The following is a 27,594-nucleotide window of genomic DNA, read 5'->3' on the forward strand; positions in this document are numbered from 1 at the left end:
AGACACATACACCTATACATAATTAAAATAATAAAAACGTAAGGAAATGCCTACTTTATGTCAGATACTTGGTTTATTTTGTTATATGCCCATGACAGTAAGCACTGTAAATAATTCTATAGGGTAGGTAGCATGATCACCATTTTAAATACAGGAAATACATAGCTGGCCTGAGATATAATTGTTGGGTGGCAAATTCTAAGCACTTAATCATCAGCCTGATAACTTTGTTGCTGCCCAGAACTCCATAAGCCTCAGCCAGGGATCAGTGATCACAGAAGTCACTGTTTTTATACTGTCACCACTTCATAAGTGACCTCAACCTTGTAACTATTATTTGGCACTGGCTTCAGTGGGACTAAAATTTATGACTATAGATAGACCAGAGAGAAACTTTCCAATTACAGAGAGAATCTATTAGCTGTAACATCTTATCTGTCCAGTAAAAACGGTCTGCCCTATCTCTGTTTCTTTCCCTGGTGATGTTGCCATAACAGAGTCTTCAGGATTAACAAGTAACTAACTTATTTACTTAAGGGGCTGATAAATTACTCTAGTCTGTTAATAATTATCTGTGTGTTTCATGTAGCTCTGTATAATCTAAGGCAATCTTACATACCTCACATTGTAGATTGGGTCAGTATTTCTTTGATCTTCTTTTATGTTACATCACCATTAACATGAAGCAAATCACATAAATAAAAACGTAAATATTTAATATAATTTACCAGTGCATTTCACAAGTGGTGTATACTAATGAGTCTGAACTCTTAGTCAACATTACCTATATATAAATTTTCACTCCGCAATATAAAAGAATAAATGTATCATACACTTTCTTGTTCAAAATGTACAAGCTCTCTCAGAAATACCTTGAGCTATATTATGTTTGTATCTGTATTTGCACCATTCCTACATATGTTTAGAGCTTTGAAATGGTTAGCACTGTGGGGATGTGTCCTACTCTATCTTTTAACACATGGTGGTGATAAATGCATCACCTTGCACACAGTAGATGCTCATTGAATGTTGCTGGCTTAGTGAATAAATTAGTCTGTACTAGATACAACAGATTTTCAGTCCTGAGTTGTTCTTGCCATCATTTCACTCTGCATAATTTAAAAAGTTTGACTAAGATGATTAAAAATGTGTTACTGAATTACTGTGTGGATCCTAGAGTAATGGGATGAAAAAGACCCTGTGTACCCCTATGAGGAGGCAGAGTGTGTTCTCTCTGTAGGCACACCTAGTGGATTTTATGTGTGATTGAATTAATTTATTTCTCAAAGAAAGTTAGATTTATGATTTCCATATGGCACTTTACAATTTTTCTTTTACCTCTACCTTACCAATTAATATTTTACTAGTATGAAAGTAATATTCATTGCTGGTAATTAGCTCTCTGTGAGTCTAAGCGGAACAAAATTTAAAGAGTTGATATCTAATATCTTGGTATTTATATTTATTTATTCCATTTTTTTAAATCTTCAGTGTCATACGTCCCATGCAATCGACATTATACATGCTTATATAACTTACTGTTATATTATACATTTGAAGATTTCCATAAAATTTAAAATGTTTAAGGTTCATTGTGAGTTGCAGAGAAATATTAATATATATGGATGTGATATACCTTACTTATTTTCTTTTGTCAGACATTCAAATTTCTTATAATTTTCATATGTTTCCAGTAACATATACTTTTATGTTTTGTTTACTTACCTACTTATGTGTGTTTGTGTGTAGGTTGGAACTTGAGCCAAGGCAAATGTGTAGGTCAGAGGACAACCTAAGAGGTCAGTTCCTTCCTTCCACCATATGGACCCCAAGGGTCAAATTCTGGTCCTTAGAATTGGCAACAAATGCCTTTACTTACTGAGCCATTTCACCAGCCCTAAAATTATGTTTTAATGTTGATTTCTATTTGTTTTCTATAATGTGAGCAGATGCCTAGAACTAAACCTAGTGCGCAAAAATTTCAAACTTTGAGTTTTAGATACCTATATACAGTGACTTTCAGAAGCTTCTTGGCAATGCATACTCACCAGTTTTATGTATTTTATTGAGCCATCATAAAAAGCATTACCTATGCACACATTTGAGCAAGGTTTCCTGACCTTTATATGTTGTTTTTATCAGCTATGCTGAGACTTATATAAATTACATACTTTATTTTATATCAGAAAGAATCATGAAACTCTTAGTTTGGAGAATTTCACTTGTAGCCCTTTTGTTGCAATGATCTTCCACCTAAACTCAGTGTTTTTCAAGTGTGATTATCAGTTGCATGTTTAAGCTAGACGTTGACAGTTCTGTTAGTACCTGATTCACTGGTAGGTAGAGCAGTGTGTTGGGCTGAGGCATTATGCAGTATGCCATGTGCTGGGAGCAGTCCTGATAGACTCAGACTGGAATTGCTGTGTTGTAACAAAGTACAGGAGCATTCAAAGTTTTCTTTATTTCTGCTTTTTTCCCCTGTGGACTGCTCCATGGAAGCACTTTGCTTCCTCGCCAGTGTTCTAGCAGTGTGAGTGCAGATGAACTGGAGGAGTTTCGTTTCAGAGAGCAGCAGTCATGTTTGTATTAGCAAGGCATTAGTCCTGGAAGAACACCAAGAAAAAAATCATTTTTAACTGTTTTCCTCATCCTCTAGTGAGAACATTTGCATTGTAGGGGCCATGGTGTGTCTCAGTCCCTCAATGGCACAGCGGAGGTGCTCTGTGCATACATTCACATGTATGAGTTTATGGTGATCTGAATGAAATACCTGTGGGAAGATATACATATAACCTACTCTACCTTCTTTATGCACTGCAGTCTTTCCTACTTTTCTGTAGAAGTTGTATCAGTATATATTCTAGTTTTGGTTCAGTAAATTAATTTTTACTTAGATGACTTCTTTGTTTTACATTTCAGAGTACCTGATATATTACAAGTCTGTTTGTGCCTCGTAACTGCGCAGGTATGTATATGAACTACCTATGGGTATGTAAATGTATGTATTAACTTTTGAGTTACCACATTTTCTGTATTTAAATTGTTTATAGAAGTCATAATATACAAATGTTAAATTTTTCATCACTTGTCTTATAGATATTGGCAGTTTCAGAGAACTGTACTTTGTACATACGTTGCATTGCAGTTCACAGTAAGAATCAGGTACACATTTCTAAGATTTGATGAGGCAGAATAATTTTAATTGCAAAGCATTCATCTGGTGAAGATTACAGAGTATTTTTTAGAACTGTACTGTTAAAAGGACTGACAGAGTGAGGTCAGATCATTGAAGAGCCAGTCTTTGACATCTTGTTTTTATTTCCAAGCTTTATTATTTTTAATTTATTTTTTGTAGAGGTTGCTTTAGGTAAGGAGTGGCTGCAGACCCACTTTCTTCTGCACTGTCTCAAGCTCCAGATAAACGGGGAGGGGTGGGAATATTTGCACCTGTTTAAAATTTCAGCCATGCTGTGTTGTGGTTCCTGGGCAACAGGCAGGAATTCTGAAAAGCTTGGTTGCACCTGCTCAATTGGTGCTCACAGCTGTGTCATATGAGCGGGAAGCACAGAGAAGCTTGTTAGCAGTTTGCCTGTGCTGTTGTCTATTTGTGTTTTGTGTACTCTTGAGTTGGAGAGATAAGAGATGTAGATCTTGGACTGTTACATTGGACCATTATAAAACTCACTGATGATCATGTCCAAATACTTTTGCTTAATTCTTTGTTTTCTGTCTCGAATATTTTTGGTATTTCCTGACTGCCTTAGATATACTGTATGTGCTGTGTACCTCAGAGAGTGTATCTCTTGAGAAAACTGGGTTGATCATTTTTGTCCTAGGAGAGAGATTTTGTGTTTGGCTTGATTTTACCATGTTGGCAGCCCCACTATGTGGGCCTGGATGTAGTTATTGATCCATTTAGCTGAACAGATTTGAAAGCATTTGGCTATTAGTGGACACATGGGACACATTCAGAAAACACAAGTGTATATTGTAAGAAGATTTTACTTGTGTGTGAGTCTCTCCTGCAGTTGGGGTTGAAGTGGTGGGGGAAAGTGAAAATGAAGTAGTAAATTCTAGAAGAGCAGCTAACATACACATGAAGTTTTAAGGCTGCTACATAATCATTTAATCAAATCTTGCTCTTTGGTGTTTTTCCAGAGTTATTGGTAGTGGTATTAATTTTCTTTTGTTAATGGTTTTATTTATGTTCTGACAAATTAGTATGTAGTTAAGAGATTTTAACTGTTATTGAATTTATCTTAGTTATAGTTCTATACCTATAAGTGAAATACAAATGCAGCTATAATTTTATATGAAGGCATTTAATTAATTTATTCACTTGTCCCAGATTCCTGATACTAAAAACTAATTCATATAGTTTGTATTATTCTCCTTAACATATTAGAAATGCTAGGGATTTTCCATGAGAATTTAGTAACACAAATTTTAAGTCTTAGAGCTGCTGTACTTTCCCTTCTATTAGCATACATGGAATCTGGTTTATAAATAATAAGTCATTATAATGTGGCCTGAGCTAAGCTCATAGGAAGTAGAATACACACAAAGGAGATGGAAGCGTGCCTGTGTCTCCTTAACACAGTGCCTTGTACAGAGTACTCAGTCAGTGCCTGTTGAAAGACTGCGTAGAGAAGGAAACATGCCTAGCAGTGTATTAGAAAGAGAGGGACTGTGCCACAGAGAATCATGGCCCAAATATATTTTGGATGAATATTGATGGGCTTACTTAACTTTTCACATTGCTGGTTAGGTAGAAACAAAAAATACAGATAAATCTTGTTTCTAAAAATAAGTGATGATATAAAATCAATCCATTCTCATTGTTAAAGATCAAGATTTAAATACCAAGTATTTGCTTTATACTAATTTTTACTGAATATGAGGAAAGTATTTTTATTCTCTCTGTTACATTCACAAATGCTGAGGCATCCATACTTAACTTCCATGTCACCTTGGAAACTCTTTGGAGCAGAGGGAGAAGGAAACCCTCTGTTAGATGATCCAGGCCTTGGTCTTCCACACTCTTGGTGCTCCCTTCTTGCCTAATGTCAGCTCACCAACTTCACAGAAGTAAAATACATGTTGACTTTCTTTGGGGCGGAAAATCAGAACATATTAAAAGTGTGTAGTTGTCTTACTAAGCAGAAATAATGGATCCTGTATTTACTATCTACATATTTATAATTATGGTTTTATTCAACATTTATTCCCAATGCAAATACATAACCAAAGTAAAGTCAAAACAGAGCAGCTAAGACTTGCTGTGGGCCCTTCTAAGATTATATTGTGTAGCTTAAGGTAAGCACATTAGAATGGCTCAGGTCTCAAGCTAGTAATAACTACTGAATTAATGTCTGGTTTGGGCTTTTCAAGTGTTGATGCCGCTGGTTGATGATATTCACGGGCACTTTGAGACTTGGACATTCTTTTTTTCTAAGGAGACAATTTTTTTTCACTTTTTTTTTTTATTATTGCGTAAAGGCCAGTATCATGGATCTGTTTTTTCCTCCCTACCCTTAGTATTAAGCTAGATCCCTCCTTTGTTCTCAAAAGGAGAAATTAAGAGACCAGCCAAAAATAAGCATAAGCTAGAGAGATCGTTAGCCACAAAGAAAACAGATCCCAGCACAGTAATGATTGTGTCAAAATGTCAAACCATACGATTCCAGGGCAGAGCCTCAGCTTCCCTATGATTTTACTGTTAAACAAACAAAAGAAGGAAATCTGTACTTATTGACAAGATAGCATGACTAAATGTAATTCTACCCTTCCTACTCCTTCCCCTCCTTATTTGCTTCTTTTATTCTACATAGCATTTGAGTACCTGCTCCTTGCTTGAGTCAGTAACAAACAGATCAAAGTCCTCTTCTTCAAAGATCATAATGACAAAGAGGAGAACATAGGTATACCACTAGGAACATTTTTTTTTTTTTAGGTTTCACCACTTACCATTAATGAGACCCAGTTTGTTTCCTCATTTGTAAAATTGGAAAAAATATAAATTTTAGGTTGTATTAATGCACTGAAAGTTAGGTAGCACATGTAAAATATTAGTGCAATGGTTAGCACATAGCACATGCTCAAAAAAATCTCTTCTTATCTGTGTGCCCACTTCTAACACTACTGCTGCCCCCATCATGACAGCTTTAGATATTGAAGGAAGAGAATCTATGTAGCAGGGACCTGGCATCCCAGTCTAGTAGATTGTTTCAGAGGTAATATCTAAAGATAGCTCCACTTCTTTGATTGAAGGGAGATTTTATAAAAATCGCAGATCAATTTACTGAAGCAAAAGATATTAATATTCCTTTGTATTTTTACCACTTTTTATGATTCTAGAATACATACAACATAAAATTTACTCCCCTCACCCTTTTTAGGTGTAGAGTTTAATGGTTTTAAGTATATGGATAATGCTTATTCAGCCACCACAACAAACCATCCATAAAACTCTTTCATCTTAGAAATTTGAAGTGTTAAAAACCCTAAAAAGAACTTCCCATTTTTTCCTTCCTTCAGTTCTTGAAAACCATTTTACTTTTTGTCTCAATGATTGTGACAAATGGTAATGTCACAAAATATTTGTCTTTTTGTGTTTGTCTTATTTCAGTGAATAATGTCTTCAAGGTTCATCCATATGGTGGTACACGTCAAGTTTTCTGTCTTTTTTTTTTTTTTTTTTTTTGGTTTTTCGAGACAGGGTTTCTCTGTGTAGCTTTGCACCTTTCCTGGAACTCACTTGGTAGCCCAGGCTGGCCTCGAACTCACAGAGATCTGCCTGGCTCTGCCTCCCGAGTGCTGGGATTAAAGGCATGCGCCACCACCGCCCCGCCAAGTTTTCTGTCTTTTAATAAGTGAATATTGTTCCGTTCTGTGCATACACCATATATTGCCTGGTTATTCATTTTGTCCGTGGATACTTTGATTGCTTATACATACTAGTTTTATATAATTCTGTGGTGAACCTATGTATACACATAACACCTTGAGACCCCACTTTCAGCTTACTTTGAATATAGGTCCAAAAGTGGAATTGGTGGATAATTACAGTAATTCTGTTCTCATAAAGTTTTGTGAGATTATATTCAAAATGGATGAAATCATTATAGTCTATTCTTATGCATGTGGATGACAGTGGGTCCTTTGTATGAAGAATTATTAGAAGAGTCAGTTTCATCAAGAATGCATCTACTACTTATGTGAGTTAAAATGATTTGAGAAGTCTGTGAGTACCTTAGATAAGATGCATCCAGGCAACCAATGATGATTTTAGGATTATGGACACTATATCTCTTTCTCATGTTTGAATATAGGATGCTTGAATTCAGACTAACTGGCACTGAAATTTCATTTTGTTCTACACTTCATTCCTCACTACAGAATATAGAACTTATGTGTCTTGGGTCCCAGACAGTTCTGACCATGAAGAATCAAAGTTAACATGGGTTATTAATAGAGGTTTATTCCAAAGCAGCATAAACTAAGTGTCATAGGTGAATATTTGTTTCCTCACAGTTTTGGAGTAGGAAATCAAATTTTGTGAACAGCCTTGATCACTTCTCTGTGCTGGGAGGGAGGAAATAATATTCTCTGACCTTCTTTTTGACTTAAGGATGGGCATTTTTTCTATATCTCTTCATAGTGTCTTCCCTCTGTTTATGACTGCCTGGTGTCCAATTTCTCTTTCTATAGAGCACAAATCATATTACCCCTGTGAAGACATTCTTATACCTAAATAATTTCACATATTTTAGTATTAGAAGGTATGACTCAATGTCAGATTCATTTTATATAAACATTCATATGTGTGTGTGTGTGTGTGTGTGTGTGTGTGTGTGTGTTTACCACATACATGTGGATACCTGCAGATAAAAGAAGAGAGTGTCAGATAACCTGGAGCTAGAGTTATAGGTATTTATGATCCACTCAACATGGTTTCAGGGAACTAAACTTTGGTCCCCTTGAAATGCTGTAATCTCTTTTAACTGTTGAGCCATCTCTTTAGCTCCCAACATGATTCTTTTGTTTTTATTGACACACAATTAACTTGGAATTGTTGTATTAATATTTGAGTGACTTGGTATACTTAGGCTACAATGTAGGTCAGTGTTAATTTCCCGCTACAGAATTCAGTATGTATGTGTGCATACACAGGAGTGTGTTACTGATAGTGCTTACAGTAACATGGTTAGGTAAATGTTATGTTTTTCCATTTTATAAGTGATAAAGTGAATATCAGAGTAGAATACCAACAATTTCTTCACAGCACACAGCTAGTAAATACTAGATCTGAGCCTCTTTAGATGCTATTTTTTTAACATATTTTCATAACTGTGTCAAAAAGTACCTCACATTCTTATAGCCTTTATGGTTGTGCTTTGTTTTGTAACTAGGACTGAAGGGATTCTGGCCAGCTCAAGTGTGGTTAGCATGGCTCTGGCAGGCCTTGCCCTTCTCCATTCCCTCTGCTTTGCTAAAAACCATTTGATTACATTCCTTAAGCTGATCACCAAGGTCTGTTCTCTTATTTGGCCACTTCTTCCTCCTGAGGCTGACTACAGGTCCAACTGTCAAAGAATTGAAGTCCAACAATCAAAAGCCCCCTGCCCGCTCACCTAATTAACATGCCCAGTTAAAATTAAACACTTAATCCTAACAGTTTCCCCTTGCACCTTTATAAACTACCATTTTCCTATTTGCCAAGTCTGTCTCCTCTATCCCGAGGTAGTTCTTTGTCGCCCTGGGACAAATATCCCTTCCTCTCTCCCTTATTCCCTTCCCCTTCTTCCTTATCCTCTATTTCCTGTCTTTGTCCCTTATCCCTGCCCTCTCTACCTTGAAGCAAATAAATCTCCTTTGTGTTGATAAATTGCTCTTGGGGGTCCTGAGCTGATACTGATCTCTTATAAGGACTATGTCAAATTGGAGCACTGTGTTATTGTATCAATGACCAATCATTGACTGCCTGTCTCTTCACTCCTGAAGTTTTTTCATGGTTATCTTTAAAAGCTTAGTCCCTTAACTTTCCCATATTTGGTGAAACATTTGAATAGGATGGATTCTAAGCACATGCTTCATGAACGTATTCTGACACTCATTTGTGTGATTTTGAGTGCCACTCTGAACCAGTACATTCCTTGACTCTGTTACCCTATAAATTTCTACCTATCTCGTGGGGTTTTCTTCCCTCCCTCCCTCCTCTCCCATCTCTCAGGCTCACTGTAATCCCCTCACTCACTCATTCCCTCCCATTTTCATTTGTCTTATCCTTCTGCATCATCCCTGTTTTTTCACTTTTACCAGATAGCTTCTGGTTTTTCTCTTTTATGCAGTATCACTCTGAGTGATACACATTGCAAGGAGTTGGTGCCTCTGTGCAAGTCTCTGCCCTTGTAGGTGTGTGCTGTACCCTGTCTACAGCCTATTGTTACTCATTCACTCTAAGCACAAGGAGATCATGTATCTTATGTAACTTTCCCATCTTACTATTGAAAACATTTTGTTTCTCACTTTGAAATTGCAAAACAGAACTAGCTCATGACCCAATTTCACTAATAATTTTCTTAAGTAACCATTGTACTCATTTATAAGATTTTTTTCCACCCACTGTCTGTCTAGCCTGGTTTAAAATTTTATATATGTACTTTTAAAAAATTGATTAGCTGGAGAGCTGCCCATTCCTCTGTTCTGTATAATAAGGATTTAAAAACTGCATGCTGAATTCTGTATAGTGTAATTAAAACTGACCCACATTTGGACCTGAGTACACCAGGACTTAGCCAAACTTGCCATGAGCTGAGTTCTGGTGGCAGATGGGAACTAATGAGGACACACTCCACTCCAGAATTTCCCAGCTGCTTGGCCCCTTTTTGTACAAACAAGGTTGGAGCGAAGTCCAGATCCCAAGAGCATGTTCTGTAAATGTGCTGTGCCCAGTGCCTTGGGAAATGTTCTCACGAAATGATGCTGCTTCAAGGTACCGTTAAGACTTCAGCTACTGTCCAGATTAACACATAAAAGTTCCAAGGGCCTTTAATGCTCTCACCAACCAGTTTTCAGGTTTCAAGTGAATAGAAATCAAACAGTCCATCTTTTCTCCTGTGCCTGGCAATGATGGGAAAGCCATTTCTGTGCAAACTTGCAGATTTCTAAGCTCCTACCTCAGGGACTGTTGTACCTCAGGATACATGTCTCAGGATAGTATGTCTCTTTGCAACCTATGGATCTCTTCAACTGGTTTGATGTCCTGGGACTATTCAGGCAGATGTAATTGAATCAGTTTGAAGCAGCTGTAGCTGGCATGTGGTCTCTCAGATTGCTAGCACCTGCTTGTTTTTTTGCAACTCACTAGAGTGAGAGAAGTGCCAAAACCAGCATTGGTCTTGGAGCAGCAGCTACAGCACTCCAGATCTCACATCCCATCCCTTCCAGCCTCACCACATCATCACCGGTGCCTGAATTAATAAACCCGTTTGCATGATTAGGTCTGAGGTAGATTTTTCCTTCTCATTCTTCTCAGTATGCAGATCCTGACAGTATTGACCACGAGTCAAAAAAAACCAGGCAGGATAATGGTGATCAGGTGGCTTTGGGGCTCTCTTATCATTAGACAACTGGGTAGCCTGTGGTTTGCAGAATCATTTCAATGAATGAACCAAATTCATTTACTGTTCCAGCATAGTCTTATTGGCACAGAGAATGAGCAGTTAATGTATAACAAACTGTGAGTTGTTGTGGAATATGATAAATACACTTCCTTAGCGGGTGGGGGGGGAGATAAAATGGGACTCTTTCTATAATGTAAGAACTAAACTAATTGACATGGATTGCTTCAGGACTTACTGTGTACAGGATGATACAGTACACTAAAACAGAGATTGAAATTCTAGGATGTCAGTGGGTGAACATTCTTTTAAAATATATAGATTTGCCATTTTAAAAAGTTGTATATCTATTTTCAATATATTTGTAGAACCTTATTTTTCTTTGTTGCATTTAGTTATTTTGCCAGAATATAGTTAATATAGTTCAACTCTAATCTTGCTGGTGTTTATTTGAATTGAGATGTTAATGTACATTTTCTTAAAATTTATAGTTTATGTTTTAAAATTTCTCTAAAGGAGATTTAATGTTGATAATATTTTTTAGAGAAGCTATGAAATAGAATAATGACTAGCAGTAGAAAGGTGCTATTTCATTGTTATTAGGAGATTACCAATTTGTAACACATAGATGCTAGGGAGAAAAGTTCCTGTGGTCTTGACCAAAGGAAATATATATATACTTGAGAACAAATAGCTTAGCCTTTTAAATGACAAAAGAAGGCAGAATCAATGTCAAATGAGTTCCTTAGAACTGTTGTACCTTTTTCTCTCCTCTTTTGTTCATGGAATACATTGCTAGTCCATTTGGGTTCTCTTTGCCACCAAGCCAGAATGTTCCTAAATATAGCACTGTAGACAACCATTGCCAATTGATGGAAGCTGTGTGTAATATGAAACCCATGTACAGTTGCTGGGAAAGCATGACATTAACTCCTAAAGCTGTTTGATGGGAACAGAGATCTCTGTGAGCTTGCTAGGGAGAAGCTAGAGTTGACATTAGTCTTGAATAAAAATAAAACATAGGAATTAATTTTCTGAAAATGAGAGGAAACATTGTGAAGCCAGGGAGTAATGTGTGCAAATGAGTATGTATGTGAATTTATTAGCAGAGTCAATGATGATGAAAAGACCTTGGTAAAACATGAATGTTTAACTCTCTGCTGGACTATCAACTGTGCCATGGTATGTTAGTCATCATATATTTTCACAGAGATTATCACTGATTCCTGTCTATGTTTGGCCTCTCATAAGATGTTTTTCATGGATTTCTATTCTTTTATCACCAGTCTGAGATTACCTTCTCACTGTCAGAAGTATTCAAAGAGGACTTTGTTCTCTGTAAGTTTATATAAAACAATATTTTTTAAATAACCAAACAGGTAATTTTAAAAACATTGAAACACTCACACTATTACGTGAGGGTAATTTTTGTTCTAACTGTAATGGTTAATTTTACTGCAAAACTCTGGTTTCAGGGAAGAAGAAAATAACTCCTTACAGTAAGAACAGTGTAGAGATTAGGAATAAATGATCTGGGTTTGAATTGTCTGCTGTAATAATGGGAAGTTCTTCATGTGCCCTTCGACTGAGTTCCTCATCTGGAGAATAGAGTTGGCAATATACCAAAGCCCTCTGAGATAGATGCGCCCCTCGCCATCACCCTTATAATTCTAGTTGCTTATTCAATGCAAGTTATTTTAGCTGTAATCACAACTGCATTTCTTTTCTGTTTACTGTGTTTGAATATCCTGTTGCTTATACCCACATGTTAACTGAGCTTATAAAGTGTTGAAAGATCTTTGTTTCAGAAAGAAATCAAATGTAAATAGTCTTCTTGATTTGTAAGTACAGCTTTTCCACATCTTTAGACTATGTTGAGATTTGATCAGAAATTTGGTTAAAATTTATAAGCCACAGAAACATTTTTATTTTCTACTAGTCCCTGAATACCTATTAGTATTAAAAAAAATACTAACAATGTTTGTATCTTTCTAGATAACTTCCTTCAATATTTCCTTGAAGAGATTAATCTGAGTCTCTTCATGTATTACTTTGAGAATCTGAGAGACATTATCAGTTCTAATTTTCCAATAAAATGTATGAGCAGCCGGGCAGTAGTGGTTCACACCTTTAATCCTAGCACTCAGGAGGCAGAGGCAGGTGGATCACTGTGAATATGAGGCCAGCTTGGTCTACAATACAAGTTCCAGTACAGCCAGAGTTATTACACAAAGAGACTCTGTCTCAAAAAAAAAAACAAAACAAAAAGGTACAAATAGATAGTTTTTAGTCTTTTTACCATTTTCATGTTTTTAAATACATAAAACCAGGTTGGTAATAAATGTAGGTCCTGACTTTTAAAGTTACAACATTGGAAATTTTGGATCTCCAGAATTTTGAGCTTTAAGTGATTGTATCTATATAATGCTATTGATGATGTGTATGTATGTATATATGTGTGTGCATATATATATATATACATATATTTATACACAAAGATGTACACACACAATAAATAGGTAACTGAAAATAGACTAGAAGTGTTTATACTGTGCCTTAAATTTATAGAACAAGTAGGATAGCTGAGTTCAGTGTTACTTGGGAAATAGTTAAATTTGTGCATCAGGAGACATTTCAAGCATAGCCTTTAATCATGCTAGGCTGATGCCCCAAGGAAAGCAATGTATACTTATTAGAGTCATCGCCAGTGTCAGGATAGTAGATACCCTAGGCCAAAAGAAAATTGATTTTTTCCTCTGTAAATTTGTCATTTGAAATCATATTCAAATTTCGTCGATCAAAAAATTGGTATACTTACTCTCTAAATCCAGTCTTCAGCAACATAAATAATTTTTCATTAGATGGCAGACTTGAATTATGTTCAATTAAATAATTTCAATCATAACCCTGGTATTGATTATATGCTATCATAAAATATTCATTAACTATTCACCTTTCCATATAACTTGGAATTTGAAAATACAAATTAATAGTTTTATATTTTAAAATGATTAATAATAGTATAGGGCTGGATTCTGGCTATCTTGAAAGGGTGGTATTGTCTCTCACCAAGTGCAGGTAGTGTTTGAGGTTGGCTTGCTACTGGGAGCAACCACCAATAACACTTTCAGTAAGGTCTCCCGTTGACTGTTCTGTATACTTCTGTCTACTGGGGACCTTGCAGTCACCATCTGTATGTAAGGTGCTTTTGCCTCTCCTTCTTAGGCTTGTAGACTGTGGTGCCTGTGTACTATATACCCGAGGCTGATGTGATACATTGTCATAAAACGTGTGGCTTAAAACCAGAGAAGCATATTCTCATGTAGCTCTTGAGACCAGAAATCCATGTGAAGGTGCAGCAAGGCCACATTCCTTCTGCTGGGTCCAGAGGGAATTTGTTTGCCTTTTCAGAGTTCTGGTGGCCCCGTGTTTTTCCTTAGCTTTTGATACTGCCACTTTAAACTTCATGCAGCTGTATGTGGCCTTCCCCTCTGTGTGTCTCTGTATCCTTTCTTCTTTTCTTATAAAGATGCTGGGTACTGGATTTAGGTTCCACCCTAAAACAAGAATGATTTTCCCATGATCCTATGTATTCACTTATTAATGCCATATTTTTCTGTCCTCTGAAAGGGACTTATGCACCTGGGACTTAGTGCTATCTTCACTTGGAAACTACAGGACAATCTAATGACTGTACTTAACGTTTGCTATGACTTTATTTTAAGACTATATCTACAAAATACACATTTCTCAAGAGATCAGCACAGGCTTCCACGTGCAGGACAGAATTGCAAGGTTTGGCCCAGAGGAATCACTTTCTTTTTCTTTTTCTTTATTTTTTCTTTCATTTTATAAGACAGAGTTTCTCTTTGTAGCACTGGCTGTCCTGGAACTCACTTTGTAGACCAGGCTGGCTTCGAACTAACAGAGATCCCCCTGCCTCTGCCTCTCAAGTGCTGGGATTAAAGGCTTGCACCACCATACCTGGCAAGGGGTCACATTCTATTGTTGTGTAGCTAGTGAGTGACTGAGGGAGGGTTTAAACAGTTCTCAGACCAGTGCAAAAACCTATATTCTTTCTACTTCTCCCACTTGATCCTAATAGAAGGAGTCAGTTTTGTTCTCTGTAAATGAGGCTCAGACTACTGTTAAGTGTGAGGGTGAGCAGAGACAGTGGAGTGTAGAGTCAGTCATTCCAAAAATAATTGGAAACAACTGGAAGCATTTGTTAACCCTTCCTACCTCATAATTGGAACTTTGTAAGTCAATAATTTCAGGATTCAAATTTTTAAAATAGACAATTAGTGAAATGATTATATGAATATTGCATGTATTAACTATTGAACAAAATAGGTTTCTTTGTGAACTTTTGTTCTGTGCAAACATATTTATAGAACAGAAAATTTTAGAGATAAGCATTAGATCTCCTTGCTAGAGGAAAAAAAGATAAAATGAAAAATTGAATTTATAAATATAAACTATAATTTCTATTCAAAACACATTAACTAATTAATTAAATATACTATAGTTTATCTTGTTCTAGAACCAGTGGAAAAATACCATTTTGCTAAATTATTGTTTTCTTGTTTCTTTTGAGGGACTGGTGACTAAATCTAGGGCTTTATTCCTCCTGGGGCAAGCACCCTACCAGTGAGCTATATCTCTGGCCTCATTTTTAGTTAAGACAGTTATCCAAAGCTGGGCGGTGGTGGCGCACGCCTTTAATCCCAGCACTCGGGAGGCAGAGCCAGGCGGATCTCTGTGAGTTCGAGGCCAACCTGGGCTACCAAGTGAGCTCCAGGAAAGGCGCAAAACTACACAGAGAAACCCTGTCTCGAAAAACCAAAAAAAAAAAGACAGTTATCCAAGCTGGTCTTGAACTTGCTGTTTTTCTGCCTCAGCCTCTCAAGTAGCTGAAATTTTAGGCTTGTCCCACCATGCCTGGGGTCCTGACCTTTCAGAGGATTGGCCTTTCAGAGGAAATAGCACTCACACTCTGCACATGAAGTATAAAGGAGCCTGTCATGGGAAGGACTACAGAAATCTGACGTCTGGAAATTGACAGGTTGTCTAGGGCTGCATATTGAGTATGTGTCTAAGGGTAGCTGTGGCAAGAGAGGGAGTCCTGGTGTTGACTTGCCTGTCACAGGTTCTTAGATCATCTCTTTCTCCTAAGAACAACCAGGACAATAAGACGAACGTGTGAGAGGACTGAATACTGGTAGCCATGTCTCTGTCACATGTGACAAACTTCCTGTTGTAAAAGAAGAAGTGGATTTGGCCACAGAAGGGAGGCTCTAATTTGTATCCGTTCTGAGCTCTTTCTAGCAATTCTGTTATTTACTCTACTAACAGATTTTCAGAGGACTCAGGGATTCTTGAGTCTCCACATTTTTTCACCTTAGATCAATCATCATTTAAAAATGATTTATTAACTTTTATTTTATGTGTATGAGTGTTTTGCTACATGTATATCCATGTGTGCTGTGTCAGAGAAGACCAGAGGGAAGTGTCAGGTCCCCTGGAACTGGAGTGACATATGCTTGGGAGCTGTCTTAGGAGTTCTGGGTGTCAAAGCCAGGTCCTCGGGAAGAGCAGCCAGAGTTCTTAGCTCCTGAGCCATCTCTGCAGCCCAGTCAGTTACCCTGAAATAATATTGTCATACCTTGTTTTCTTTTTCTGCATATGAGACTGAAAATTAGGCCAATATCCTTGGGTGTTTTTGTTGTTAGTATTAATGTCATGATAGCCCATGATTTAAGACAGATTTTTTTAGGAACATATAGCTACCTTCCTAGTGTAATTGAACATAAGGAATCAGTTATTCTCACCTACATTTTCATCTTGAAACAAAAAAAAATTCTACAAATGGCTTATTCAAAATTAAATTATTACTGTATAAGAAGATAAAGGTATTTGGTGATGAACTGATGACATGTTATTGTTACCTGAGTTTCACATGTGCAGTCAATATTGTGTTCACCTCATTGTTAATTTTTCATTGCTCAATGGTCCAGCATGAAATGGGTAATACTTATGGGACAATGCAGGAGGAAGTAGTCAGTCTGATGTGAGAATTCAGAATACAGATTAAAAGCCAACTCCATAAATGGTTAAATTTTTAGATGTCAGGATGTATTTATTTTTTCCAGAGAAACTAAAACTCACCCAATGAAGTCTTGAAGAGGCTGCAAACACCCCAATTTGCAAAATAAACTGTCCTGTGATTAATATTGGCATTGTTATCTATCGGTTAAGCCCTTAACCCTATTGAGAAAATTCGCATGACTGTTCCTGTCTCAATAATGGAATCTGAAATGGAGGAGTGGAGTATTCGGTTTTCCAGAAATACTATAATACATAATTTCCATTATATAATTTAGTTGGCCCCAAAAATTGTCATCCAGCTCATACCTGAGATAAGAGCTTTTATAAAAATATCTGTCCATGCATCCAGAATGTTAAATCACCATGGATGAAGGTCATTATTATGCTGAAGACTTGTGTATCATAATTCTAAAAACAAGATAGAGGACGTTTCTTATAAGTTGAAGAAACATGTTCTATCCTGTTATAGACTATGGCTTTTACACAAATGTGAAAATACATACATGACTAATTTTGACATTTCTCTCTTCGGGTTATGTATATGAGAGCATTTATCAGGCTACGTTAGGAAATAAACTGGGGTTGTGTCCGTGGGCTGGCAGGCAATGAGGAGTGCAATAAACACTCTTTAGATCAGTCTTGTTTGGCAAGTTTTACCACCTTGGCAGAGCTAAACTGAGACCTAGAAGCACTGCTCATGCAGGCAGTTAAGTAGCATTTAAAATAATATTTAATTTATTCCATTTGCCACATTTTTCAGCAGCTACATTATTTGCTTTTGTTACAAAAACATGGTTACAGTCTGCATACAAAACACTAAATAGTTACTTGTTCATTTTAGTAGATATAGATACTCAAAATTGATATTTAAATTTTCAATGTATTTTTCTACATTCTGTATCAAACTGTGGGCTCATAAAAAGTATAAAGTGGGGAGCTGTTAGGTAAGTTACAGATGATGTTGTCATCTAGCTCAGGTCTAAAGAAGAGGGAACAGCCACAACAAGCTGAGTGGTTTGCTGTGGACAAGTGTGATGTGAAAAGTTCAGCAATGCATTGCTCTTTTAACATAGTAATCTTTCAGTTTTCCCATGGCACTAACAACTTCACTTACTCCTCTTATTTTCTAAATGTGTTCACATGTTTCAAAAGGTTGGGTGATTCATAAAAATATGCAAAGAAAATAATGGCTTTATCAACTTACCCTATTCATCCAAGAATGTATTGAATGTAGTAAAATATACTTATTGAACTTTAAAATAGAAATGCAATCAAGGTTCAATTATTTTGTAATTCATTTCTTAAATGTTTACTTTCAAAGGTATTGATTTCAGACTGGTTGTGGTAGTGCATTCCTTTAATTCCTGCCTCCCCTAGAGAGGCAGAGGCAGGCAGATTGTGGGTTCAGGCCAGGTTGGTCTATATATAATGTTTTACAAGCTATCCAGAGTTACATGGTGATATCCTGTTACAAATAAATAAAAACCAAACACTCCAGAGGGGAGGAAAAAAAACCACACCTACACAGAAAAATTGTAAAGAAATCATAAAAGAAAAATCATTGTTTTGTGCCTATAAATAGCATATTCCTGCTTTCCCACAGCCTCCTCAGTACTGGGTATTAGCAGTTATTTATTTACCTTATTGGAAGAATGAAAAATAAAATTTTATCATTGCTTTATATCAGTTAGATTGCATGATATTTTTAAAAGTTCATTGCATATTTGCATTTATTTTTCTATGCTCTGAGTGTTAAATACTTTGTTCTTTTCACTGAGTTTTATTGTATTTTTTCATTTTTCAATTTTTTTAAAAAGCCTTATACCAATTTGTATAGCCTCTTTGTGTAACAGTTACATTTCTAGGTGACTGAGTAAAACTGGGACCTAGAGAGGTGCTCACCAATTGGTTGTTCAGTGCCAAGCCATCAGACCCAAAGACATTCATACAAGTAACATTATAAGGAATCAACAAGTTATATTTTGGAATATATATGTATATAAATATATATATGCATGTAATAAAAATGAAATGAGAAGTCAGTAAGGGGCTGTGGGGTATGTATATATAGGGGTGTTGGAGAGAGGAAAGTGAAGGGAGAAATGTTGTAATTAAATTACAATCTCAAAATTTTTTTTCAAGTATTTAGAGAAAAAGTGGAGCTTTGTGTTCAAATTTTTAGTTATTAATTTCTTTTACTCCTCAATACTTTTGTGTAGTTGTACTTACCAGTCATTTACTTTGTGACTTAGAAAACCTTATGTATAGAGAAGTTACTCATGTTTTCTTCTAGCACATTTGTGGTTCAATCTTTTTTAATATTTATATCTTCGATTCATCTAAAATTTATATTTTATGTACTTTCAAAAATAAATTTACCCTTTTTTGAATGAAAATAGCAGTTTTGTTTTTTACTTAAAATGAAAGAAGCCCCTTTTATTCCATAAACTTCTTAGCAATGCAGAGGTTAGCACAGAGACAAGAGAAAAAGTGTTAGATCGAGAACTGGAATCTCAGAATTGACATACTGTTTTTAATCAATCACTGATGTCTACTGTCTGTGACATAGGAAGTCCCAAGAAATTTCTTTCATTTATAAGAATAAATTATTATATTTTGATTGTCTAAGCTATGATTAAATCAGTGAAAGCATCATAGAGTAAATCAAACCCCTAGTGAGACACTTTCAACAGCAAATACAGTTCATATGGTAATGTTAATTTTACTTACTTAAGAAAAGCACTTATCAGTAAGCCCCTATAACGGAACAAGTGAAATAAAAATGTGAACGTTGTAATTTAAGCAGGGTGCAATAACCAGGTGATACATTTATTTGTGTCATGAAGTTGGCTCCATGTAGTCATCATTATTAAAAGGCAATTTTTTCATATAATTTTATTTGGTTTTCAAAGGAGCTTCAGCTAAAGATTCTGATAGTTTGCATCTTTATAATGTTTTATAAAAAAGCAGCGATGTAAGTCGAGTATTTAGCAATCAAAGAACCTTATTCAGTTTAACATGTATTTGTAACATCTGTTGAAGAGAAGAGTAAATATGGTGGGGGCAATCAGGACTAGCACTAATTTTCTTCTACTTTCAACTTACAATTTTTCCTTATTATTTTTGTGCGCATGAGTGTTTTGTCTGCATATATGTGTACCACATGCATGCCCATTGCCTACAGAGACCAGAAGAGGATATTGAAGCCCCCAAGACTTGGACAGTTGGGAGTTATAGACAGTTGTGTGCTGCCATGTGGGTACTGGGAATCAGTGCTGGTTCTTCTAGGAGAACAGCCACTGTTCTTAACTTCTGAGCCAACTCTCTAGCTCTGTTTTTAATATAATTAAATCATATATAAAACACACATATATATATATATATAAAACCATATGTATTTTTATATTCTAATAATAACACACCTAAATATAAAACTATTTAAGAAATTAAAAAAGTAAGAATAAAGGTAATAAAGTCATCTTTGATGTAATTGCTATCAAAAGAAAGTTATTAGTATATTGGAGTGTATTTTCAAAACCATGGGCTATGATCACAATGTATAATTTATAGGTTGTGAGTTTTGTTAGCTAGCAATATAATATCTTTTTGTTAGTAAGTCAGTTTCCCTGATATATTTATACATTCCATATATGTATGCTGTGCCATCTTGGTAGTCTCTTACTTGTGCACATGCAAGTTACTTCCAATTTCTCTGTATTGAAAATAGAAGAATAGCTTTGTGAAGATACTTTAATGGGCATCCCTGGTAAACTAGTTGAAGGCTGTAAACTTTTTAGCCTTTTGATGCATTTAGCAAGGCCATTTGTGTGTGTGCACATATCCATGGCTTGCCTGGACCAGCCTTTCTTAAAAAGAGCTGTCTGCTCATATTGCTGTTTGGTTGGGCCCAAAGAAAGCTCTCAGTGGTTTGAGGAAGGAGAGAAGAGAGTGACCAGAAGAGGTAAAGCAAAGGGGACATTTTTGGTTCAAGCCTTGATATACACTGCCAAAGGCCATGAAGTACAGCTTTCTCCAAAGTGAGCTGTGTTTCAAAGGCAGTCCTGACTGAGTGCTAGCTTGGCATGATGGAGTCTCCCTGTTTGCTTGGAGTCAGTAGCCTGACCCTTCAAGCATACCCACAGATTCAGTGATTGAGACCACTTACTGATACTAATCATTGCATGCAGAAAATACATAAAAGATTTGTATTCATCACTCAATATGTTTTGCTGCTCAAGTGTCATGAAACATTCAGGGTATATTAACTGGCAAATGCACACCTGGAGTATGTTCTTAGCTTTAGAAACTGCTAATTTAAAAAAATCAAATATTTAATTTTGAGGGAAAAATCAGTTTTGGATTTTGAGAATATATATCATCTTTCATTTTGGCCCAATTAACCCAGCAGGTGTGTGTAAATTAGGTCACTACTTTGTCACCGTGGTAACATGCATTGGGGAGGTGGATCTTAACCACCTCTAGCACAGGTGATGTTGGCTGAGTTAGTAATAAGAGGTACTTTTAAAACAAACATGGTGAATTTAATATGTAAGAGTGTAAAAGAGCGGCCTGTCGCTAGGTACCTGCATATAGTTCTCTATGACACGAAGCAAGTACTGCCTGAAATATCCATTACCAAGAGGGTTTAATGAGCCTGAGAATCAGAAATGTCATGTAAAAGGTCCTGAAAGTCCCAGAAAGGACAGATGCTGCAGCACCATGACGGATGGGCTCATTTCTCACAGAACAGGGGATTTAGGGGCCTGAGATCAGTTCTCTAGAACTTACAACTGTTTTTGGAAATAAGTCGTGGTTGTTAGAAGGCCTGTGACTTCCTGATTATTTACTGGAGTGTCTGAAATCTAGTCAATGTTTAGAGGTGTTGTTTTGGTTTTTGTTTGCAAGACAGTGCCTAATACTTTCTTCTATGTGCTCTATTTTAATCAATATTCCTAGTTGCTCATGGGGTAGCGTGTTGGCAGAGTTGGTCTCTGCCAGCACTCCAGCACTGATACTGTCTCTAACTCAGGCTTCCCACCAGGTGGAAAAGCAGACATGCCTCAAGATCGCGTGTAGCGCCTGTGCAATCTGTTTGGCTGTCGAAGGCTCCAAATCATGTGGGCATTTTGCAGCCCTACAGAGTGGTAGAATTTCCTCACTTATCACTGACAAGTTCACACCTCTTTTGGTCATTAAAATTGTAAATGTGCATTATCAGATGCAAAAAACAGGCCAATGATATTAAATCTACTTCTCAGGAAACAAGTCTCAGGCTGTTTCAGCCCCCAGTCATTGATGCAGTTGCTTCCATTGTGCCTGTGTTGCTGGTTCATATGTAATTTTATAGCTTTCAGCTGTCCTCGTGTCCTCCATAACATTTATATTATTTATTGTAATTTTGAAGCATTTTTATTCCATATTTTTCAAATGGCATTTACGAAACTTAAATTCCCTTCATGTTTATTTTAACTTGGTTGTGACCGCAGCTTTATTGCTTATTTTGTGTGTTTTCAATAGTTAATATTTACAAAACACTGAACAAACTCTCTGAGATTGCTTTCTATAATCTCCCTCTGCATGCATCAAGGATGAGAGTTACTAAGAGAAGAGGCAGAGTGAGTCACCATGTCACAGTGTGTGTGTGGATTCACTTCCTAGGACAGTCAGGGTCCCTGGTTTTCAGGTTTATTTCTCCTTTTCATTACCCAAGAGCCCTGCAGGCTTGGAGTCTCACAAAGGGACACCTGAGCTGAGTGGGGGCATAGTTGGTTCAAGTGCTCTTTACCTGTAATGTGTCTTACATGGACGTCCTCTTTACGTTCAAGTCTTCATCCTTTCAACTCCCCAGTGGACCTGGAAAACCATTTATTTTGAAGAGTGGTTTGTTACAAAAAGTCCTGAAGTCTCCGGGAAATCTATTAACCTGGTACAGGTGAGAGTATGTATTGTTCACTAAAGAACAGCATCCCACATTCTAAGACCCGATCTGTTCAGGAGCAAGATGAATGGCAGCACAGATTAGTATTGGAATAAAAAAAATTATCAAAGGATCCCTGGTTGTTGCAGAGATGGGACGTCAAGCAAAATAAAGGGGTTGAGTTGTCAAATCTAATAAAGGAAGTTATGGTAGAATCAGGGAACTTGGACCTGAATTGTGGTAACCAAGCTGGGGGTGGGTGCAGACACTTAAACAGAGTAGTTTCTTTCATTGTTTGATGAAATAATTTTTACCCCTTTTAAGTGGCATGTTAAAAGAGAAAGAGAGGTTGGTGTGACTGAAACACGGAGCTTACACAGTCACAGAACTGGTTGGTTTTTATACCTTTCTTTACTGAGTATTGTCCTTCAGTACAATACAGAGCCATTTCTTTGTTCTCACAAGCTAGCAGTTAAATTGTATGTAAATGTATGCAAATTAGATGCTGTCTAATAAAGAGAGTCATTAGATGGAAGAAATATTTAGTTTAGAAAAAAAAGCAGGTGTATTGTGTAAAAGAAAATGTAACACTACAAAAAAGCCCAAACTTCTGCGGACAGTTATAGAAAAAAATTATTAAAATAGATTTTTTTAAAGACTTACGTCTTCTTGACCTTTCCTTTGTGCTTATATATATGTGCTTGTTTTTAAAATATTTACATATAAAACTAGAGGATTGGCTTCTTTCCCAGAATTACTGGAAGCACCTTCACCAGGAACATTTGGACTTGAATAATCTCCACAGCAGCCTTTTCCTTCTTGAGTTAAATGAAATGTAAAATGAATGATTATCCCAAGAAGAAACTGTTCTTCTTTGGGTTGATAAAGGCCTCATGGTCTCATGACAGATTCCTTGCAACTTGTCATCATGCTTATTTTTAGTTTACCTTTGAGGAGTCAGGGTTCTGACTCCATTCCAGACTCTGAAAAAATTCCTTAGCTCTGTCAACTGAGTTTCTCATTGAGAGGAGCCTTCAGTTTGTCATGGTCAGTGTGCCTTGTTCAGTGTGTAATGCAATGCCCAGCATTCACTAGACGTTTCCATCTTGCTTTGAGTGACTACATGTGACTGATTGATTTTTTGAACAGATAACGTGGTTCTGGGTATGTCAGATACCTTTGTAATCTCTAGATAAGGTAATGAATCAGGTCCCATTCTAGTTTGTAGCACTTATGTAGTAAAAACTTATGGAAACACTGTTTTACTATTCGGTTTCCTCAAGTCAACTATGACAAAAGTGTGGAGTGCTCAGCACATGTGTCTCTCATGTGATGTTTGTGGGGCAAGAACAGGTTTAACAGTGGCTCTGGGAGTTCAGCGTCTACAAAAGGAGATGCATACACAGTCATTTAGTACACAGAGGATTGAAAAGTTACAAATACAATATGGGGAAATGAGGCAGACTTTCTGACTGTAGGGAGAGTCTCAGAGATGGTTTCTTAGAGGAAAGGGGAGGTGAACCAAGAGCTAGAAAGGAACAGATGGTTGGCTATGATGGGGTAGAGAAAAGCAGATTTGCAAATTCTCCACCTTGAATTCCCCAATTAGTAGAAATATACTAGATTTTCTTCTATTCTCTTGTGACTTTCTAGGAACAGCTTGATTTTAACCTCTGTGGAAACACAAATGAGAACCGTGATGGATACAATAATTACCAAAGTAAAATTATAACTCTAAGTTATATTTATAATCATATTCAGTCATCGACTGAGAAATAAGGAAAATTAAGCAAAAATACTTTATGACTTTTTGATTTGAAGACATTATAAATATAAAATTTTATTATTACTCAATCTGTGATTCTGTCCATGGTGTGAAATCATGTTCAGGGGTAAGAGGCTTAGGGACCTCAAATAGGATGTCTCATTTATGCCTACTAACATCCAGTTTACAACATATTTGTTAAACTATTATTTTGTTTTTATGGCAATCCTTGAGCTATCATAATTAGTGTTATCATTTCCATTATCAATATGAGGGGAGTGAGGTTATGAACACTGAATCACTTTGCTGAGATCACAAAGTAAATGGCCGTACCATGTTTCCCCTGATAAGTTGTCTAGTTGTTTTTCATTGGAACAGAAGCAGAATACATCTTGAATTCTAATTTTAGTCTAAGTATTTTTCATTGATTTGGTGTTATATCCTCATTTTTCCACTTTAGTATACATGAAATACCAAAGATTGAATAAAGGGAAACATATCTGGGAAAAACTGAACATTTTGGTAACTGAGAGTGTATATAAAAACTGTAATAGGTCTGTGGACTGAAAGAATTTGAATTTGCTTTCCTCACTTTTGAGTTACAGAAAAGATTTCAATGTGGAGGTGTAAGATGTGCTGCATTGAACTCATCTTGGAGGTAACCATAGGGCTGAGGGACTAACAGCTTTTGATATTACTTAGTGCTTATTATTGTTATTATTATTATTTCTTTTTAATTATGCAAAGTGCTAATCAGTTTGATTATGCACAGTGCTAATCAGGTTAATTATGCAAAGTGCTAATCAGTTCTTCTTGAAGCACACGAGGAGAGCAGAGGTGCTGGCAGTGAATGGCGTAGCTAGATGGGGGTAGTCACGGCAGTCATTCCTTATTAAGATAGGAGAAGACAAGATAGGAAATGGGATTTCTCTGTGATGGTGAAGAGGAAAAGAGAGAGAACTATGGGCACATGAAAGATTATGGTCTGGGCAGGGCAATGTTTACGCATAGAATGCTTTTCCCCCTGTTGTATAGTTTGGTTGGATAGTCTGCTATATTTGAAGGCACTCATTTGAAACCAGAAAGACTGCAGAGGGAAAGAAACAGAGTATTGTATAGCTAGACAAGTTGTCAAAACAACTTACTGTAGTTGGCAAGCACCAAGTCCTGGGAGGACAGTACAGGAAGTAGAGTCTAATAGACCTATACATGAAAGAGGGCATCAATAAAGAGAATTGAAAAATTAAGGGAGTGTCATTCTGATAAGATAAACAGGGCCACTTCACTACTGCATTGTTATTGGGCTGGCCATCTGTGCAGCATATTTCCTGAGGTGAACTGAGGGCTGGCTTCTTGGTGCTGGCAGTAATCTCTGTTAAGAGTGGTGATGACGAATATGACAATAAGGGTTTTATGTAATAGCTCCTAGTTGGATAAGCTTTGTTGCCACTGAAATCAAAGTGAATTTTAATATTAACTTGCAGGTCTGTGCTTATTAAGCTGGGTAGCTTCCTGTGAAGATGAGTTTATAGTAATATGTTCATATGTTTTTATAGAACAATGACCAGAAAGTTCCCCTAGGAAAGCCCTTTTAGTTCGTCCTGTTCTATTGTGTGGTTTGGTAAGCTATCGATGAAATACTGCAATACCTGCTTATTTGAATGAATTCACAGAACAGAAACCATTTCAGGATACTAAGTGAATATTCACTTTTTTTCTTGTTTTGATTTTTTTTTGCTTTCTCATTTTTATTTTTTTATTTTATTTCTCATTTTATTTCTCTATTAAGATTTTCTATTTTACATACTAACCACAGATTCCCTTGTCCTCCCTCCTCTCATCCCCAGCATTCTTCGCAACTCATCCCCCATTCCCACCTCCTCCAAGGCAAAGTCTCCCATGGGGAGTCAGCAGAGCCTGGTACATTCAGTTGAGGCAGGTCCAAGCCCCTCCTCCCTGCACCAAGGCTGTGCAGAGTGTCTCACCATAGGCACTAGGCTCTAAAAAGCCAGCTCCTGCACTAGGGACAGGTCCCGGTCCCACTGCCTGGGGGTCCCCTAAACAGTTCAAGCTAATTTAAAGAAATGTTTTCAGTCTATTTGACTTTTCCTTGACTCTAGAATTTGAGCTGGAGATTTGTAAATTATTTGGAGAAAGGAGGGTCTAATTCCCCAATTACTATCTGACAGCATTTTCCTTTTTAAGTACTTGTCTAAGCATAACTCATCTTCACAAATACCTTGTATGAACTGGATTTCTGTAAGTCCATGCAGTGATAGCAGTCCTACGGAGACAGAGTTGCTGGTAGAGCCTCCAGCCAAGGGCATATTAATGACTTATTTGTCCAGCCAGCTGGGATTCTTTGATAAAAATAAGGTTCAATTTTTATTTTTGCTTTAACCAGGAGCAATTTCCTTTTCAAATACGAAGAGAATGACATAAATCTTTCGTTTCCAAGGAGAGTCTGGAAAGAAATAGATTGTTAGAGGACAGTGCCCACAAATTGAGAAAGCCTGTTGGGGGCCCTTTGGGAATTTGGCTGGGAAATTCTGTAATAAGTAGTCCTTCTGCTCTGCTTCATAGGAACTTGGTTTTAGAAATGAAACATTCCTTGTGTTTTCCCCACCCCTAAATACTAAGATAAAAATATAGTATTCATATTATCACTTTATTAAAACATTTTGAATCATTTCTTAATAAACTTGAAAACTTTTCATAGTGATTCTAACTAAAGGGCACCTTATAAATTTGGCTTCTCTGATGTATATTAAACCCTGATTCCTTCTGAAGGCATTTGAAGCCAACAGCATTGTGACATAGACATTTATAATGCCACTTGAAGGTTTCAAGGAGAAAAATTATGTGATTCAAATGGCAAATGAAAATAAAATTAGTAACATAGCAAGTATGGCCTATGCACCGATTAATTATGCATTTATACTCATATCACAGACATGCTTGTACATATAGACCTACTCATCCCTTCATTAAAATCAGTGTTCTTTGAGTAAATAATTTACAAAAACATATGCACTATGCTAGTTACAACACCCAGAATTCTCCTCAGTACTGGCGACACTGTTGGCAAAATCAACGCAAGTACTTGACAGGAGGGCTTAGTGACAGGATTAGATAGATGGTATTTACCTCATGATCTTTAACTCTCAGAAATAGATTGTTAG

The 27,594-nt window shown here is 36.6% G+C and overlaps 1 protein-coding gene across 18 annotated transcripts in view; it reads left to right on the forward strand.

Moving 5' to 3' along the window:
* Positions 1 to 27,594, forward strand: part of Zbtb20 (zinc finger and BTB domain containing 20) — a 775,725-nt gene that overhangs the window by 195,565 nt on the left and 552,566 nt on the right. For 16 of the 18 annotated variants that reach the window (XM_006975752.4, XM_076549395.1, XM_076549383.1 and 13 more), the window contains exon 3: positions 2,920 to 2,965. The exons of the other annotated variants lie outside the window; for them this stretch is intronic. The gene's annotated coding sequence lies outside the window, so the exon portion shown is untranslated. The remainder of the gene's footprint in view (positions 1 to 2,919; positions 2,966 to 27,594) is intronic. 18 annotated transcript variants of the gene reach the window in all.

This window comes from Peromyscus maniculatus, chromosome 12, assembly GCF_049852395.1.
Source record: "Peromyscus maniculatus bairdii isolate BWxNUB_F1_BW_parent chromosome 12, HU_Pman_BW_mat_3.1, whole genome shotgun sequence".
NCBI classification, from domain to species: Eukaryota; Metazoa; Chordata; class Mammalia; order Rodentia; family Cricetidae; genus Peromyscus; species Peromyscus maniculatus.